Here is a 6594-nt window from a genome sequence, read left to right on the forward strand (position 1 = left end):
AGCAGCGGGGTTCTGCTATGTAAACAATTGCCATCACCTCAACATAACCAATAATAACTTAATAAATAAAATATAAATGTGCTTCGGAAGACCCTCCAGGCTCTGGAAAAGACAGCACGCCCTTCTCCACCAACCCGTCCCTCAAGAGCAGCTTGAATTTGTTTCTTACAGTTTTGGGGTATCAAAATATTTAGCAATAACAATTACATCTTTCTTTCTGCGGTTATTAGTTTTGTCATAAATTCCTGCAAATCGAGTGATGCCTTTTTTTTTGCCCAATTACAATCAATCTTAGTCTACACTTACCTATCAATTAATTTGCACACTTTTTAAGCCGGGAATGGTTAGAGTTATCCTGGACGAGCCCTCAATATGTTACAAACCGTTCCTAGGGCTGAAAGGAAGTAACACGACCCTGGATGTAAAAAGGTAATAAATATTAGTAAATAATAATAAGCGGCTCTATTAATAATGAGGTAAATATGACGGAGTATAAGGGTCACTTAAGAATAAAGTTGTAATATTATGAGAATAAAATTGTCATATTACGAGAATCAACTCAAAGTCAAAGTGGAAATATGTGGGAAACGAAAAACCTACCTGGTGCCTATGTTCTCCCTATAGTGTACACTAGGCCGTGGGCAGTGCATGAGACCTCTGCTCAGCTCTGCGCGCACCTGGCTCAGGGACCGACTGCGGGACAGGTCTGCTGGACAGAGGGACATGGACAGAGGGAGTCTGTTCACATGTGTCCACACGTGTGAACAATCGTTGTTCATATGTGCTCCTTGAATTTATGGGTTTGTGAGTTTAAATGTAATGGTGCATGAAGCTGCTCCTAGCTAATATTGTGTTGGTTGTATGCTGCATTAGAGCTGGTTTGGTTTGGCATTAGTGGGTTTAAACCTGGTTTAGACAAGCCCATCGCAAGGTAAGCATGACCTCCAGGATAGCCCCACGCCAGGCTGTTCTTGCCGACCAGGTCCAAGAAGGATGTGGCACAGAGCAGGCACACATGGGGATGAGGAGGTCACTCCAAACCCTCTCCACTGGGAGTCAGCTGGCTATAGTAGTTGGGGCCCGTCACCCATAGCAATCAGCTTCAGTCAAATGAAGCTCATTGAGGCTAGCAGTTATAGGGGCCAATTTGGAGCCAAGCTGCAGATTAGGAATTCTGATCGCCAGTATCAGAGAAACCAAAGAATCAAACTTATTGCAGACTCTAATGATAGCGATGTCGGGGAAAAAAGGCACCTGATTATTCTGTTATTGTTCATATCTTGATTTACAGACACAATAGTGAAATAAAAATACCAGGATCATGTAGAGCGGGTTAATACGAACATTTAAGACCAAAATGAGTCTGACAGCAGCAGGTACAGAGAGAGGGGACACAGTTTTTACACAGAAAGTGAATAGAAGACAGAGTCAATCCTATTTGGAACGTGGTAGCTAGCAGGTTAGCTATGTTCATTTATATTTACAGTCAACAGAGCAGACTGTCATTTTCTGGGGCACTCAAGCCTCAAATGCCGAATGATACAGGATTACTCAAACATGAATCAAAATACAACTTTGAATAAGCTAACGATGAGGGAAAACATTATAACATGGCTGATTTTGCATAATGTTTTTTTGTTTAACCAAAGAATCCTCCTTCCTCTGTTTTAAGAATGAAAATATCTTTGGCAAAAACCAGAAACCCAAACTAAACATCAGACTGTATTAACATCTTGCATTGAAAATCTGTCAACGTTGAAAATCTGGCAACGTTGAGAGAATAAACGTGATTTGTTTGTGGAGATTTGGGGCCCACATGTGAAAGCGATCATCATGAACACGCTGTTATAGACACAAGTGGAAGTGGAATCTAAAACAACATGAGTGAAGTAACCAAGGACCATTACAGCTGGATTATAAAGCCTCCTCTATATTATAGGTCAAACTATTTCCAAATGTTACAAGCTCAAATCTTTATGGAAAAAATACAAGATTATAGTCTGCTCATTTATGAAAATATTCAGCTGTGCATCTTTATAATTAAGTCTTATTATTAGTGTGAATACCATGGTGATGTCGGAGATGTATAGTGTAAAGTTCCACAGTATGGCACGCAGCCTGTTTAAAGAAGTGGACCAAGTGACACCATGAGCTAACTACAGTTAGTTACTTTATTGTCCCCGAGGGGAAATTTGTCTTCACAGTCAAAAACACAGAGAAAAACGCCATACATACATACAATGCCACACAAACACATCACATATATTGGACAAACACAAAGGCAGGTAATTGACATTGTAAAAGTGCATAATGATAATTAGAGTTCCGTAGTCTATAAATTGTTCAAGTTAATAATGGCTGTGGGTATGAGACTATTTTTGAAGCGTGCTTTGTTACATCTGAGAGTCCTGTATCGTCGTCCTGAAGGCAGTAGAGTAAAGTACCGGTGCAGTGGGTGAGTGTGGTCCTGTGTTATTGTCTGTGCTATACGAGTGATGGCTTTAGAGTTTAACTGTGACAGACTGGGAGTAGGGAGACCAATGATTTTTGATGCTAGGTGGGTTATTTTTGTAAATGAATTACGGTTTTTAACTGTGAGCATGGTAAGAAAACATGGTGAGCAGTACAGTAGGACAGGTTGGATGATGCTGGTGTACAGAATAAGCAGTAGATGTGGTGAAACATGGAGTCCTTTTAACTTACGGATAACAGAAAGTCTTTGATTGCATCTCTACAGTGAAACTATAAACAGCTATTGTCTCTTTTTGTTTCCTTTGTTTGTTTTGGGTCTGAGGATGAAGTTGTAGATGGGGCAGAGATTATGTCTGAGGCCGCCATTCCATTTGAAGGAAGGATTGTCTTTTCTAACAAAAATAGCTTCTTTAACTCCCATCTCAAACCATTTCTTTTCTCTGGCTCAAATCTGTATCTCACTATCTTCAAAGGAGTGGTTAGTGTCTTTGAGATGGAGATGCACAGCAGACTGGGGTCCTGAGGAACTCTCATGCCAGTGTGGGGACAATAGTAGTTTACAGTTGTAGTGTAGCTAGCTTAACCCTTCAGGTAGATATAAGGCAGTGTCCAGCAGCAATCTGACCAGAATTAAAGAAGCAGCTTGGATGAGCAGCAAAACGTCTTCACTCCTACAACGTTTTGTCCAGTTGACAGATTAAAACTTTGACTTTTACTATGGATCAGACCTGGACGACTAAGGGATTATACAGACATTCCAGATAAAGCAATAACATCACCACAGAGATAAGCAGACGGCTTAATTTTATTCTAGTAATATTCATGATAATTGCTAAACAAAATTTTAGTCTGTGCCTAGGCCTGTCACGGTAACACAGTTTGAACTTCGATATATAATGGCGAATTAAATATAGACAATAAAGATATCTGTGTAATCCCTCAGTCGTCCAAGTCTGTTCCATAGTAAGAGAAAAATCCGTTGTTGTAGGAGTGAAGATGTTTGGCTGCTCGTCCAAGCTGCTTCTTGAGTTCTGGTCAGATTACTGCTGGACACTGCCTTATATCTGTATGAAGGGAGAAGTTAACTACCCTGAAACTGAAACATCTATTGCTTACGGTTTGTGTTTATAGGCTAGCTTTAATGGCAAGTATTTTACTACTACTCCTGCTAGTACATATAGGCTACTACTACTACTACTACTACTGCTGCTGCTTTTGTATATTGGTCTATCTTTAAGCCTCGCTCACACCTCTCACACACACACACACACACACCCCCACACACCCCTACACACACACACACACACACGTGCACACACACACACATAGCTGTCGGCAGTAACAGACAGGTGCTGACAGCAGCCTCCTCTGTAAATATTGAATGTAGCCGTGGCGGGCTCTGCATGGCATCCCAGCATGCATTTGGGTGCGCTCACTTTTCCAGATGGATGGCTTTGCTCACAGTTATTTGGTAAACAGCTCTCATATGTTCTGCTATGTTGCAATGCAGATGCAAACAGGAAGAAGAGCAGTCGCCAGACACACAATTACACAAGTTACACAAGATACACAAAGTACACAGGGAGGAAGTAAAGGAGGCATTAGTACATTGGTATTAGAGTAACACAGTATTTTAGTCAAATAGGAAGAAGTGCAGCTGCCAGACACACAGTTACACAAAGTACACAAAGTATCCAAGGTATATAAGGTACTGTGGTATTAGAGTAACAGTATTTTAGCCGCTAACATGACTGCTATGGTGAGTTGTAGAATAAGGTTTTACAGAATGAGACTGAAAAACTGCCTAACTAATACTAAGTAAGATCTAATAAATATCTAACTAGTATGCTAATTCGCTCATAATGTGCAGCTAACAGGTTTATGTTAAAATCAAGTATATGTAATATCAGAAACAGAGTTGGATTTAAACGCATTGTTGACTGTGATGGAAGAAGTACTCCATTTTGTTACTTAAATAAAAGTGGAGATACTCAAATTAAATCTAAATTATCACGTGAAAAAAATATACTTAAGCAAAACTATCCATTTAAAAATGTACTTAAGAGTAAAAAGTAAACAGATACCTGCTCTCAAGCGTAGTGAAGCAAAAGTAAAAAGTATCCACTGTAAAATGTACTTATATAAAGTACAGATGCCTCACATTTTTACTTAAGTACTTTACTGTTTTTACTTAGTTACCACCCACCACAAATTTTTGTTACCACTTAAAAAAAACTCTTTAATTACTTTAAGTTACTTGACCTGAAACATTCTTAATAAACTGTTCGTTCATGATTCATTAAGTCTGTTTTTGTGCATTATTGCTAATCATGATATTTGTATGGTATTTTTAATGAGATTTTAAGAACGTATTTGAGTGCCTTAACTTTGATATTTCATGTATGTCATTATTAAGAGTGAAATAAGTTACACTTTTCTATGAGTACATTTGGCCTCTGTATTTGTCAGCAGCAGGGGGCGCCACCAGGATCTCCATATCTTGAGTCACTTATTTAGCTGGTGGATTTTATCATTATTGCGCATGATTACAAAAATGGAAAACAAATGAATGTATCTACCTATGTTTGTGTTTGTGTATACCAACTGCCAGCAGAGGACACAAGAGAGCACAGTGTTGATGAGGGAACAGGCTTAAAACCATAGACTGTATTTATAAATGGACATGGCTAACCTGCTAACCGCCGCATTCCAAACAGGAAGCAATCATGAGCGCACTTTCGGTTCCATTGACTGTGCCTCCCATTCACTTTCTATTAAAAAACTGTGTCCCCTCTCTCTGTACCTGTTGCTGTCAGACTCGTCATTTTAGTTTAAAAATGTTCGTATTAACCCACTCTACATGATGCTGGTATTTTTATTTTGCTAGTTTGTCTGTAAATCAAGATGCTGTGGTGGGGGCTATGTTCTAAAAATATTCTGCAATAGGTGAAATCTGTGAAGTAGTCAGCTTTATTTTTTTTTACAATTAAGGCTGCAAAACCCCTCACCACACATTTATACACATTTCTCAGACAAGCATTAACATTTTCTCACATTTCTCTCTTGTTTAAACGCTCAAGTTTAAAAAAAAAATTCAAATCTTCGTAGATTACATCCCTCTTCCTCGATGAGGAGACTGATGCACAATGGTCTACAGTCCCTTAGCCAATCAGGACGCAGAACACAATGCACATTCATACACTGTATAATGAGGGACCACTGTATAATCATTAAAAACAGAAAAATCAGGTGCCTTATTTCCCAGAGGTTGCTGCTGCTAGTATTAGCAACAGGTTTAATTGACAGCGTTGTTAATTACCTGCTCCCTGCTAAACCGAGGTACAAGTGGGAAGGGGCGTTATCTTCCATAGCCTCGCTCCAGATTGGCTCTTTGGTTTCTATGATTGGAACTCGGCTCCAAATTGGCCCCTATAAGTGCTAGCCTCGATGAGCTTCACTTGACTGAAGCTGAACGTTATGGGTGATGTCACATTCACTTAATCCACTTCTTTATACCGGCCATGGTTAAAACAGAAACCAAATCTGAAAATATGTAAATCCCTTTATATCTCTTTTAAATGTCCCCCCATCATTATCAGCTAAAGTTTCAAAAGCCCCATTCAGTGCCTTATAATGATCTGTTGTTGTTTCAGATTAACACTATTCACTAAAGGGACACACTCAGCGGGGGAAGAAAAACTCATTATGTTGTGGTTTTCTTAGCATTTCAGGTTGTAATCTGAGAGAAAAAAAAGTCTATTTGCTGGTCTTTCGGCTGGCACACTGCTAATCATAAGTACTTCAAATGCTACTACTAAGCCACTGCAGCTACTGCTTCTACAAAAATCATACCTGGCTACAATAATGTTGAGATCCTAGCCCAGAGGAACCCACTGAGAAAAATATCCGTGATTCGTAACTGACTCAATAAGCAATAAGAACTATTTATCGGTCCAAACTATAGACTGTATATATAAAGGAACAAAGCTAACCGGCTAGTGATTGTGGGCTCTGGATTTGAACTGCCAACATGTGAGTGGATCTGACCGCTATCCCAAAGACATTTATGTCGACAGTCGGATTGGAATTGCCAACCTTCGGATCAGTGGACAAACATCATGA

This window comes from Periophthalmus magnuspinnatus, chromosome 16 (assembly GCF_009829125.3).
Source record: "Periophthalmus magnuspinnatus isolate fPerMag1 chromosome 16, fPerMag1.2.pri, whole genome shotgun sequence".
In the NCBI taxonomy this organism is placed as follows: domain Eukaryota; kingdom Metazoa; phylum Chordata; class Actinopteri; order Gobiiformes; family Gobiidae; genus Periophthalmus; species Periophthalmus magnuspinnatus.